General features: G+C 36.7%; 1 protein-coding gene across 3 annotated transcripts in view; it reads left to right on the top strand.

Annotated features, from left to right (window-relative positions):
* Nucleotides 1-14,386, top strand: part of LOC121737761 (complexin) — a 295,632-nt gene that overhangs the window by 205,634 nt on the left and 75,612 nt on the right. The window lies entirely within an intron of this gene.

The raw sequence follows: 14,386 nt of genomic DNA, 5'->3' as shown, positions 1-14,386 counted from the left end.
AGGAATATGGTTCAAAACTGACCTAAAAAAATCAAACGTCTAGTATGTAGTTAATGGAATTGTCGATCTATTGGCGTGTGTTTCAAATAACCGTAATTTGGGACATACTGAATGTATGCTTGAATTTAAATAAATTGGTATTACATTGGAAGCCCATATCATGAGTATAAACTAAAATAGGAAATTAATAAATATGAAAGGAACGTTCATATACTGATGTATTTTTATTATAATTTTGTAGCTTTCAAATTATGAATTAATAATGGCTCTAAAAACGGTAAATTATGGCATTTCCGTAGAGGGATCACCTTATGGAGAATATTACTTAGAATGATCAAGGTATTTTTTTATGTTTTTAGGTTTTAGACAAATAAAATGCATAGAAAACAAAATACAGTTTAATTAAATTATTGTAATGAGTACTATTAAATTATGACAAACAATTATTTCTAAATGTTGTTCGGTTACTTTGAACATTTAATTAAAAATATAATAGTTCGAGTAAATTAATTATCTTTTCAATTAGTAAATTAATTTTACTAATTGAAAAGATAATTCTTGTCATGATTATTGTTTTCTCAATAATAATAATTATTATCTTTACTACTAGGCTAGCATTTTGTGCTGGAAATTTACATGCCATTATCACATATTTTGAAAAGGTTTACTTTTTGGAAGAAATCTTGAAGCTTCTATATGAACTTACGACCATTATAACATTCAAGAAGGTCGTTCTCACTACTGGAATCTTCATAAGTTCTTGTCTGCATGAGTTTAGCTACTAGGTTATTATAACATTTAAGAAGGTATTTGAAATCGCTTCTTGGAGTAGGTACAGCTTGTACTGTTATTTTATTGGAGTGTATAAGCCGACGTCATAAAGTTCAATTTCATTTAATAAACATTTATTGTCAAATTCTTCAGGAATATTTTTCGTCCTGCATATCGAAGCGTTTAAAGAACTTTTCTACAGAATCCGTATAGTATTTGATGGTGAAATCCGCCATGGACTGCTCAAGCCAGTTGGCAACTAGATCTGATGAAGCCCAGATAGGCAAAGGAAGAGTTGATGGGTCTGGTGAGACTAGAATGTCTTCGAGCTTCGATGTAGCGTGTATTTGTCCAGGGTCTGCTAGGCTAGCATCAGTTTGCAGGAGGTTATTATGACTTAGAGGTACAGCTTCTATGTTTATAATGTCTTGCTCGTAAGAGTTTGAAGCTACCAGCCCATCATCACATTTAGGAAGGTACCTTATATCGCTTCTTGGAGCAGGTGAATCTTGCAGGTTCATAAGTTCTCGTCTACTTGAACTCAAAGCTACTAAGTCTTCATCACGTTTGAGGAGGTCGTTATCTCTTGGAGTTATGCTTTGAAGGTTTCTAAGTTCTTGTCTGCAAGAATTTAAAGCTACTAGGGCATTATCATGTTCTAGAAGGTACACCAGTTCTCGTCGCTTGTCTTGTATATTTAGGTCCTGGAAAAATTAAATAATAACATTTACTAACCTACTTAACTTATATTTTAGTAGGTCAACTCGGCCACGTCGCGACAAAGTAATCTTATCTTATTCAAGTTTCGCAAAAACTCCAGAACGGCTGAACCGACTTGGCTAATTTAAGTCTTTAAGTCCGAAGGTTTATATTAAGAGGGAACTGGGAAGTGAAGAATAGTGAGGAAGGAAGTCTGCATACTTCACCGGATCATCTAGTCTTACAATAATATTATAGTTCTGATTTTGTTTCGTATAAAACTACAAATACATATTATGTATTCTCTTAATTGATCAAACTAACGTCAAACGCTTTCAGATTTGCGGGTCCCTAGACGATCAATATTATTGGAACGTAGTTCCTTATCGCGCGTTAGCGCGCTAGACTGAAAAAGTTGTAACGACACTTTTTATTAGTACCGGCATGGTAGGCGCAGAGGGCGTTGATAGTATTCCTGTGCGTCAACTAGATGGCGTTTTTTAGAGAATAAACAGCAAAGCGTTGTTAGTATTCCTGGGCGTCAGTAGATGGCGTTTTTAAATATTTATTTCAGTGTAAGTATAGGTATACCTACAGGTTTTTTTAACATAAGAATTAATAACTTCGTTCTATTCGGGTGTCCCTTGACACCTCTCAAGTTTTTAGTGCAATATTACCGTCTAGGGTTAATATTGAACGCGCCCGCCTTTCAATCTTATTGTCAAATAAGTAATAATTGTTCAATAAAATATAGTTCAATATTATTGTAGGTCTAGGGGCAAGTTATTTATATATGTTAAGTTTGAAGTAAGTCGTTAACTCCAAATATGTCAATAATTTTATTGCGTCTTTTCACTTCAAACTTAACTTGACATTATCAGTACTAGGAACGCATAACTTACCAGAGCAAAATCAGAATCTTCATAATAATATCCTTCCTTATCAAACGCGTCACACATTATACACCAATCTATCCGACTTCCAAAAAGCAGGAGGTTATTTTTACTCAGTTTTTATCCCCCTTAGGCTTAACCTTAACTATTAAAAAAATTACTATTTAAATATTAACTTATTCTTTGGCACGTCTTTTGTTGACAGTGTGCTTGTCACCAATGACGACTTTTCTAAGTAAAACAGTCAAAAATATTACCTGCAACGCTGTTAACTGGATAGTAAACCTTAGATAAAAGCGATTAAAGTCCACTTTCCTTTGTATGAAAATCCTATTGTTTACTTATAAAGTGTTTGTCTGTTTACAAGAAGTAAAACAATTGAACTTTTAGTTGCTACGCGCTTCAGAAGGCGCTTAAAAATTTAGTTTTCTCTTTTTGTTATTGTTTTGAATAAAATGGCTGGCCCGACATAATATGTTGCCCTGTACATACTTCAAATATAAGCTTTTTGAAGAAAGCTGTAAGAATCTGACTAAAATCTAAACAATTATTTTTAAAAAATCTTATCAAGTTGACCGAATTGTGGATCTTAGCTATTCTCAAACTTTAACAGGTCCAGACGTTTAGGAGTAACTACTAATTACTTTTAGACAAACATAATTGTATTTTTTTTTTGTTTTCAGGTAAGCAACGCTCAAATCCATAGCTATACCAGCTATGGATTTGAGCGTTGCTTACCTGAAAACAAAAAAAAATAAGTACAAATATGTAAGTAACATCTAAGGGTGGGTTGCACCAACTTACTTTAACTATAACTTTAACCACAGTATAGCAATATTAGTTATGTCATATTGCTATACTGTGCTTTAACCATAACGAAATGTCAAATGAACTGTCAAATCCCTAGTAAAAGTCCATAATGGACGCCATATCTGACTATAACCTTAACCTTAACAATAGTAATAACTACGCCTCTGGTGCAACCCACCCTAAGTTAATCCTTAATCTGTAACCTATGCCAGACTTACATTAAACATACCTATACGTCTTAATAAGTCATACCATACACAAAATGTAAATTTTCAGTTAAGTTGTCAAGTATTTATTATTTTAAATATTTTAAAAATGATTTTTATTGTTAAATATTCGTAGATATACTTGGGACCAAATTAAAATTAAACAGTAATAGGGTCTCGTTTTTACCCTTTGGGTACGGAACTCTAAGAAAGTTAAAACTGAAACTAAAAATAAATTGAATCTATAGGCTGGTTATTGAAAACACATCTGTACAGTATTATATTTAAAAAACAAACATACTTCTATACCTGTTCCTTTTTACTAACAAAACTAAAAGAAGTTGGTTAAAAACTATAATATAATTAGTATATTATATTCTTGACGTTGTTGTACTAAGAAAAACAACGGTCTAACAAAATAATATATTCATGGCGTATAAAAAACATGAAACTTAAGTCTTAATATATTCGTGACGTATGAAACGTCAAACTTAACCCTCTTCCGCGCTGTCGAAAAGACCGCGACAGCCAGATTCTTCGGAAAATATTAATATCGATCTTATCGCAAATGAAATAGCTCGTATCGAGTAATCGGCGCACGTCGGGATGCCTCGCGCGCCGGGCCCCCGCGTTCTCCGCATAACTACGCCCCTGAATTTCCTATTGAAGGATCTTTAGAACAATAAAGGAATGTAATGGAGTGGAACTAGGTTAGCCATTTAATGAAATGCCTATTGAGCGGTGAGTAAGGCACTTTATGAAATGGACTGACAATAATTTTAAGTGCGGCTGCTTAGAAATTAGAAGTGATGATTGGGTGTTAATTTTGAGATTTTGTTTTTGACTGACAGTATGATAAAATTGTAATGTTTCTTTTTTATGTCATTGTGATATAGGACTATAGAATATTATGATGTATTTAGAATTTACACAGCGAACAACTGTAAAAGATCTTAATCTTCGTCTGATACATTGGAAAAGTTGACTGACAAACAGCGCAACTTGTTAAGTTTCTTGTAGCCTTCGGGTCTATCGTGTCAAATAGGCATATTATCGTGACGCATGTGAGCTATATCGTGGCATATTGAAAGCAGTTTGACACGATAGACCCTAGAAAGCCACATAGCGGCACTACGAAAGAAAGTAGGTAATGGCAGCTTCTTTCCCATGTCTACATAATATCTTTTTCCCGAGCATGGCGCCACCTATCGACTCGAGTTTCAGAAACAAAGAAAAGAAACTCTTTCCATAGCAACCAATATATTGCTATATTAGTAATCGGTAATCGTACCACAGATTCTAATATTTTCAGATGTCAAAGAAGCTAGAGTCTGGCTAGCGAAAGATGAGACTTGAAAAAGGCGGCAAATTAAAAAAAAACGACGTGTAGCAACCCTGTCTATAGCCGGAATTATAGTTTTGATCTACGAAATACGAATAACAAAAACTAAGGAACTTTATTGTTGGTCGTCATGCTTGACGTAATATTATAGATTTTCAAAAGCGGAAGAAATCGAGATACGAAAGAAACTTTTTCTCCAATGTTTTTCCGGTAAAACTGTCAAAATTCAGATTCTTTCGTGTGTCTAGTACGCCGTCAAACACCTTCATTTCTATCCCATACAACTTAGTAGTTCACGTCTTCACCATAAGTCAGTGATAAAAACCAATACTCATCCTCGCGGGCTCTGAATATCCTCGATAGCCGAATGTCAATACTGTCCACTTCGGATACGTTCGGAAAATGCGGGATTCGCGGGAACCGGGTCGACACGCCCTCTATGACGTCATCGTGACGTCATGATGACGTCATAACGTCAGTATCGGTGATGAAGTGTTTTATGGGTGTTCAGATTGTATTGGCAGTTAAATATGTTATTGACGTGGGTCAGTTGGTTAGCATGTCAACGCAAAGAATCTGATGCCTGTTTTCAACTTTTCACCAACGGTCTCCTAACGCTAAGTGTTCTCTTAAAACAAACACATTAAAAAAAAGTAATGTTTTGCAAAAGTTCTTACGCCCCAAGGACGAACGTGACACACAAAAATTCGTGAAATCTTGAAGGATATGTACCCTTAAGGAGTGAGCAAACTGAGACGGGCCATGCCGGGGCTCATCGCAAAAATCCGCCTCCATACAATTTGTATGGAAGCGGAAATCCGCTGCGCCCCGACACGGTGTGCGATACGCGTAGCCGCTTCCATACAAATTGTATGGAGGCGGATTTCTGCGATGAGCCCCGGCACGCTGAGCCCCGGCACGGCCCGTCTCAGTGTGCTCACTCCCTCTAATGGCCGCTAGGGGATAGCGTTAGGAGGCGGTTAGTGAAAACAGGCATGGGAGCCAGTGCTCTGAAGACTTACAGCAGAGAAATAAACCCCACATGAATGCTAGTTACATTAGTTCACCTGCCATCGTATCAATGGTTTTTCGTGGTTGGTTACCACTGTTGATCCCGGCGATACAGGAGTTGCAGTGGTGGGAACGTGTGGTGGGCCAATTGCCCATTAAAAAAATTGTTCACCTGCCGTTGATAAAATTAAAAATAGGGGTTCACTATTATTCCCGTCATTAAATCGAAGGTCACAGGTGTTCCGGCGTTTATGCGATAGATCCGAGGTACACGACCACAGATAATAATTATTGTTCACGATCACGAACCTTTCCCGTCCCTTTGACAGCTGTCACCTGTCAGCTGTTACTCTGTCCATGATTCTTGTACAATTTTCAAGCGCACAAGCAAGTTGAATAATTATCGATTGTAATCTTTGTAATACAAAATTCATAAGTCACAAAAGGTTTTTAATTTGCAAATCCATGTTAGGACGACAAAGTTCTTTTACGGGTATTCAAACACAGGTATTACTACTACTATACTAATATAATGAACACGAAAGTGTGTCTGTATGACTGTCTTTTACCTCTTTACGTATTAATTTCATTTTGCTTTGAGTCAACTAGTATAATATCTTCGACCTGTTCACATATACTGTCATTTCATAAGGCACTAGGAATTTTAGCAATTCTTTTTTAATTTTATCAAGAAAAAAAAAACATTGTTCATCTCGTATGAACGCGTGTGAATAAATCTCAGTCGACGTGTAACATACGACCCCGCGTGCTCCCCCGAGATACCGCGCTCCGCTGCGCCGCTACAGGGTTAAACGTCATTAAACATTATATTATAACAAATTAAAGTATATTTTTAGTAGATTACGTTATATTTAATTATTTTATCCGTACAATTAATTAAACTGTTTTTGTCTGTCTATCTGTTACCTTTTCACGGCTAAAGTGTTTTTGGTATGGAGATACAAAATCATCCATGTAGGTGTGCTGATAGGTACTATGTCATTTCAACTTGGCGTATTCACAACATGGCATTTATATTAAAAACGATACTCACAATGAATGAAAATGAATGAAAGAATATACAAAAACCATTTCTAAAAATAAGACTGAAATTGCTTGTTCCCATATACTAAATAACCATAAACGTTGGCACGAATGGATCAGCTGAGCCCGGGCGGTTTTTACGACCGCCATCTTAGAATTATTAGGTACCTAACTTAGGTACTCAATGTGACGTAACTTAGTATTTATGTAATCGGTTTGCAGGGCTGTAGCTAGAATCAGATTTGAGGTAGGGCAGCATTGGTTACCCGTTACAGGTAGGGCGGAAGTAAAAAAAAATCATAATTGATTGATTTTCTTGGGTTTTGGTATTTTTAAGGTAGGGCATTATGATTTTAAGGTAGGGCATTGCCCCACAACCGACCAACCGACACGGCCGTAGCTAGGGGGGGGGGGGGGGGGCTACGGCCGTGTCGGTTTGTTAACAACGATTACATTTGTTTCTGCGAAGCAGTATTATAATATTTAGGTACATAGTTATATAATAAGTGTAGATTTAGTTTTAACTATTGAACTGAAAATACGCTAAAAAAAGAATAATTATAATCAGCCAAGTGCGAATCGGACTCGCGCACGAAGGGTTCCGTACCGTTATAGAGCAAAAATAGGCCAAAAATTGTGTTTTTTGTATGGGAGCCCCCCTTAAATTTTTATTTTATTTAAATATTATTAATAATTATTAAAGTAAACTTATAATTAAGGCTTTTGTGAAAATTTCAAGTGCCTATCTTTTGTCGTCATTGATATTATCGAGCAAAAAATGTTTGAAAAATCACGTTTGTTGTATGTAAAAACAAGTAAATTAAATATTTAAGGGGGGCTCCCTTAAATATTTAATTTATTTTGTATTTAGTATTTAATAATAATAATAATAATAAACATTTATTCAACAAACATATTTGTTGTTATAGCGGCAACAGAAATACATAATCTGTGAAAATTTCTTTCTTGTGAAAAACTCTTTAGCTATTACCGTTCTTGAGTTACAGCCTGGAGACAGACGGACAGACAGACAGACATCGAAGTCTCAGTAATAGGGTCCCGTTTTTACCCTTTGGGTACGGAACCCTAAAAACGGGTTGCACTTCTTGGACGCCGGCAATAAACGAAATAGCATAGCAGGCATACGTTTTCGCCGCATACTAGATAAGGATGTTCCTCTCACACGCTGGCGGTCTACTTTCCCAACGTCCGTCTTACGAATTTTCAATCAGGTCACGTGTTTAACACGAGTTTCATATCCATATCCGAACTAATATATAAATGCGAAAGTGTGTCTATCTTTTTTTCCATCAGGTGACCCGTTTGCTCGTTTGCCCCCTGCAAACGAGCAAACGGGTCACCTGATGGAAAGCAACTTCCGTCGCCCATGGACACTCGCAGCATCAGAAGAGCTGCAGGTGCGTTGCCGGCCTTTTAAGAGGGAATAGGGTAATAGGGGAGGGTAGGGATGGGAAAGGAAGGGAATAGGGGAGGATTATGATGGGAATTGGGCCTCCGGTAAACTCACTCACTCGGCGAAACACAGCGCAAGCGCTGTTTCACGCCGGTTTTCTGTGAGAACGTGGTATTTCTCCGGTCGAGCCGGCCCATTCGTGCCAAAGCATGGCTCTCCCACTTATAAATCTGTCCGTCTGTCTGTCTGTTACATCTTCAGGCTCAAACTGCTGAACCGATTTTGGCGACATTTTGTATGGAGATACTTTGAATCCCGGGAAAAGACATAGGAAACTTTTTATCCCGGAAAAATGTACGGTTCTTGCGCAATTAACTAATTTTGGCGCAGCTGAGTTGCGAACATCATCTAGTTTTATTATTTTTCTCCAAAACAAATAAAATTTGTGTGTTTTATTTGTTGTGGAGAAAAATAATAAAACGCCTTCACGACGCCGTCAAAAAAGTTTTTTACTTGAAAAAAGCGGACAAAAGAAAAGAATTCAAAGCACATAGGTAAACAATGGGCGCCATCACATTTATTTTTCAATAAATAAATTGACTGAAGTGCTCGACCCACATACAATTTGGCGCGCTTCCGGTCCCAAGATGGCGGGGCAAGATGGCGGCCGCAATTTCCGGCGCTGTGTCTGACGCGTCTGATATCCATATCATTGTACTTCTAATGGGTGTTCAGAAAAATGGCTGACACCCTGAATTGGATAATTAAAAGAGGAATTGAACCCTTTGGTGGCTTCGAACTGGTTATCATTTGTAAGTACCTACTTAATTGTTTGATATTTTGTGTATGTGTGTGTGTTTGGGTGTGTTTGGGCGTGTGTGTAAGTGTTTTTGTGTGCTGCTGGTAACGGGGTGTGTCATCACACGAACGCTATATTGTCAAAGTCAAATTCGTTTATTCAAAATAGGTTTTACTACACATTTTTGACGTCAAAATACAATATTTGTTGTGCGTTGTTCTTTTTAATTATTAAGTAATACATCAATACAATCATAAGAACAAAATATTATTTTTTATGTCTTTTCATTCCAAACCAAATCATACAATATACAACAAAATTACAATAATAATATATAATATAATATTTCTCACACAAAATCAAATCCCGAAACTATTGGACATAACTAAATCCGGTATGAACCGGTTCTATCCGCCTCGCACCGGATTCATCCGCCTCAAACCAGATCAGTGCAACTCAATTAGCGCCTCCACTCAAGACGTCTGCGAGACGCGTACTCACTAAGTGAGTTACTCGGAGCGGGGGCCATTTTTGTTTTTCAATTATGACCGTTTTGAGTGAGTTAATTGGACTATATTGGCGTTTTGTTTTATAATATACAATAAAACGCCAATATAGTCAAATTATGTAGCTATTATTATGTAGCTTATTTTGTTTTTAAATTAGTTTAAATAAAGGTTAAAAGTATAACTAGAGTTGATGAAACAGCGTTCTTGTAAAATTTTGATATTTTTGTAAATGTTTAGTATTTATAGCTATAATGCTACCAATTTAGATTTCACATAATATTAACCGCGCAATACAAAAAAACCGGCCAAGTGCGAGTTGGACTCGCCCATGAAGGATTCCGCAGCTGCAATAAGGTTTATTTTTATGAAATTATGAGGTTTTTGATTTATTTTCATATTTCAGTTGATTTGATGAAAGTAAATTAAGGTTTACCATTTATGACGTATAAAAAAAACTACTGGCTAGATCTCGTTCGAACCAATTTTCGTTTGTAGTTTTGTAGTAATGTACATCATATATTTTTTTTAGACTTATCATGCCCCTACTTTAGAAGTAAGAGGGGGGGGGACACACATTTTACCACTTTGGAAGAGTCTCTCTCGCAAACTATTCAGGTTAGAAAAAAATGATACTAAAAACCTCAATATGATTTTTGAAGACCTATCCATAGATATCCCACACGCATAGATTAGATGAATTTTTTTTTGTTTCAGTTTTAACTATGGGAACCCCTAAAATTTTTAATAATTTTTCCGTTTTTGTATCAAAATCTTAAAGCGGTTCACAGACTACATCACCAAGTTTCAATAGTATAGCTCTTATAGTTTCGCAGAAAAGTGGCTGTGCCATACGGGCGGACAGACAGACAGACAGACATGACGAATCTATAAGGGTTCCGTTTTTTGCCATTCAGGGACTGCCATGCCGCGGTAAAGCTATTGCATAGTATTCTTTATCAAGTTATGAAATTATAGCTCGCATAGGTCTAGTCGCACGCACACATACACCATTTCTTCGTTACAGAATTTCTTGATTCGGTCGCCCCGCTCAAAGCCCGCAATAAAAGCTATGCAATGTCTTATTAAAGACAGGATAAATTTTCGTTTCAATTTTTTCTTCATAACACATTTTAGAATTAAGATTAATAAAAAGCCAGATCATTTGACGGGGTTGATAATAATCTAACGACACTTTCAATTGAAAATCTATCAAAAATATGTTTGAAAATCATAATCCTCCTGCCGCAGTCGGGTAAAAACATCACAGAAACACTTAGCGCCACAGAAAAAGGCACTCACTCCCGCCATAAGTCAGCATTGCGCGGGAAAAGCACAAGATGGCGCGCGTGACGCCATTACACTGAGTGGGGCTTAGTATTACCGCCGTGTGGCAGTGACTTTATTATGGAGTGACCCGGCAGCGTTGTTCTGACGTTAGGGAATACGCTTGCCTCATACATGCTTCTTCGAGCAAGTTGCTATTTCAGATCTGGGGGCACGGCAGTGCCCCCGCCAAGTCGAGCAAAAAAGCGGCACGGCCGTACCATCCTTTTGTCGAACCAATTCAGGCTCTTTTTACCCCCTCCCCTATTGTGGATAAAACAGCAAGCCTGGATTTTCAGTTGCTAAGCAAGCATTGTATAAACACGGTATATTTAAAATTTCATTCAATTTGAACCAGTAGTTTAAGAGCTGTAACTTGTTGAACTTTCTTAATTTTGTCACTGACTGACTGACTGACTGACCAATCACCAAAAGTCTAAGGCACTTCTAGCAGACATAGAACATTCTAATCTATATATTATATAAAACTCAAAGGTGACTGACTGATTGACATAGTGATCTATCAACGCACAGCCCAAACCACTGGACGGATCGAGCTGAAATTTGGCATACAGGTAGATGTTATGACGCAGGCATATGCTAAGAAAGGATTTTGATAAATTCCAACCCCAAGGGGATCAAATAGGGGATGAAAGTTTGTATATAATAATACTTCTTAAAGCTCGTTTAGAATATAATTAGTGTCTAGTGTCTAAATCAAGGGAAAATTCAAACATTTCAAAATGTCTGCCCAGTTTTCTAAATACAACTTCGTGAATAACTTTGTAATCCCATACACTAGGTTACTGGCCCGTTATAGTGCTGTGTGATACAATATACTAAACAATCTAATCATGCGATGGCCAATCGATATAATATTTATTTTTAAAACGGATTTTTTTTAAATATTGATATGACAATTATAACTTACGTAATAACTTAAGACAGAAGGATCCTTAAGTAGGGACTGAATAAATTGACCGACTTGGTATCACATGGATCTCACAACTTTTTACGATAGAAGAACTGAGTTGCGAGACTTGGTTTTTTTCCAGGATGTTTTTGATGGGATAACTCTTTTCGGACTTCCAAACTTTAAATTTTGAATTGACAACAGCTTTGAATTTGTGATTAAGGATTTTATGAATATTTATATGAAACTTTTAAAATACATAATATGTTTGCCTTTAAATCTCAGGCCCTACAGGATAAGCACACTCTTTAATAAAATCGATTCAGCCGTTTCGGCGGCTTGCCGTATTAACTATCTAGTATCTACTATCTAGTAATATGTGGCTTGGCAACAAAACAAACACCGCAATACGAGAACATTATGAGTGAAAGCGCCATCTAGTTTGACGCAATATAAACTTGTAAGTAAATTAAAGTGTGAATTATGGCGCCATCTCTTGCAAAACATAACAAACTATGAAATAATCAAGACTAGATTTATTCGTAATTTTAAACATTACTATAATAAAAAACTTACATAACAATATCATCGAGAAACCACGAAGCTTTATTACTATTTCCCAATTTTATAAGTTTTTAGTGGGAGTTTACTTTTTGACCGACTTACAAAAAGTAGGTAATACGTTCGGCTGTATGTTTCTTTTTTTTCAATAGCATTTTCGATTGATTAAAATATACTCGTACAAAAATCGCATTACTTAATTACATTAATACTTCTTAACGCGAGCGAAGCCGCGGGGAACGCGGCTTCGCTCGCGTTAAGAAGTATTATTGACCATACAAACTTTCATGCCCTATTTTAACCCCTTGGGGGGAAAAATTTATCAAAATCCTTAAATCCTTTCTTAGCGGATGCCTACGTCATAGCAAATACATGCATGCCCAGCCCAATTTAGAGACATATATCACTATGTCAGTCAGTCACCTTTGAGTTATATACCCACAGAAGTGTACAGTGATCTCGCGGTGTGCCAAACCGCGCGTTCGAGCGGATGCATATTCTATTACATATTATTGTTACGTGCTAGGTTTCGAGGATTTGGAGAGAAAGACCTGCTGACTCTCTTGAAGACTTTATTCACTAACACTAGCTCACACAAATCACTAAGTCCAAACACTAAGCACTATCACTGTCCTAGGTCGTAGCTGAGTCGTAGGTTTCACTGGTTCACTCACTATTGATCACTTGTTTTCACTCCGAAGTCGCCTTGATGATAGCTCGAATCGAACTGAACTACGGTCCGTCCTCCTGCGACTATTTATGTGGGTCGAGGCGAGCCATAGGACTGTACGAGAACATTCCTTCCCGAATGTACACAATAAACGTAAACAAGTAAACACGTAAACATGTAAACAGGTAAACACGTAAACAAGTGTTGGACTTTTCTAGAAGGTTCGAGCATGTACTTGCGCACCTCACTCCATCTAGTATTGAGTAGGGGATTTATGTTGTCGGTGTTCCCTCGATAAGTTTCGCTGGTTTGACGATAAATGGCACTACGTGTCCGTATCCATAACAATATTATAAAACAAAGTCGCTTTCTTTTCCCTCATGTCCCTTTGTTCCCTTTAATCTTTAAAACTACGCAACGGATTTTGATGATTCTTTCAATGTTAGATAGCCCATTTATCGAGGAAGGCTATAGGCTATATTTTATGACGTTAAGACTAATAGGATCGAAGAAATAGAGGAAAATGTGGAAAAAACGGGGAAAATTATTTGAAAGGGCTAACTTGAACGCGCTAATCTCAGGAACTACTGGTCCGATTTGAAAAATTATTTATGTGTTAGATAGCCCATTTATTGAGGAAGGCTATAGGCTATATTTTATCACGCTAAGACTTATAGGAGAATGTGGAAAAAACGGGGGAAATTATTTGAAAGGGCTTATCTCGCGAAATACTGGAGCAATTTTATGTTATTTGACACAGATAAGAAGTAAACCACGTCAAGGCTATCGACTTTAATCATTTTTTCAGTGGCTATATATTTTATACCCGTGCGACGCCGGGACGGGTCGCTAGTAAAATATAAATCGAGCCTAAATCGTACAAAATAAATAAATAATCGCTTTAACCACTGAACTACAAGGTCCTTACAGAAATCATCAAGGGACGAAACTCCTTCCTTGTTAAAAGTTTACAAATGGTTGTGAAGTTGGATGTCGCTTTAAATCTCGAAAAGTACATTTAAATGAACTTCCCTTCATTGTTCTTTTATTGCTGATCTTGTTCGGGTTTTGGAAGGAAATGTACATTTAGAACAGGCATGTCGTACAAAAATACGTCACTCTGATATAAGACAACATTTTTATACAGGGTGTAACAAAAATAAATGATAATACTTTCACATTGAACTCTCTACAAGGAACATGTACACACTTTAAAGTATTATCACTTATTTTTTGTTACACCCTGTATACATTTTATACAAGATATTGAAACAGGAGTCAGGTCAGCAGCAGCAGCGGTATAATTTAAAAATAGACTTAGTGATATCGCTTTTATTGGTCAGCTTTCACAAACAGAGTGAACCCCTTTTTTCCGTTACCACCCTATTTATACATTTTATGATTAAGTATTAATTATTAAC

This window comes from Aricia agestis, chromosome 21, assembly GCF_905147365.1.
Source record: "Aricia agestis chromosome 21, ilAriAges1.1, whole genome shotgun sequence".
NCBI lineage: Eukaryota > Metazoa > Arthropoda > Insecta > Lepidoptera > Lycaenidae > Aricia > Aricia agestis.
This window is presented reverse-complemented; position numbering and strand designations above follow the sequence as displayed.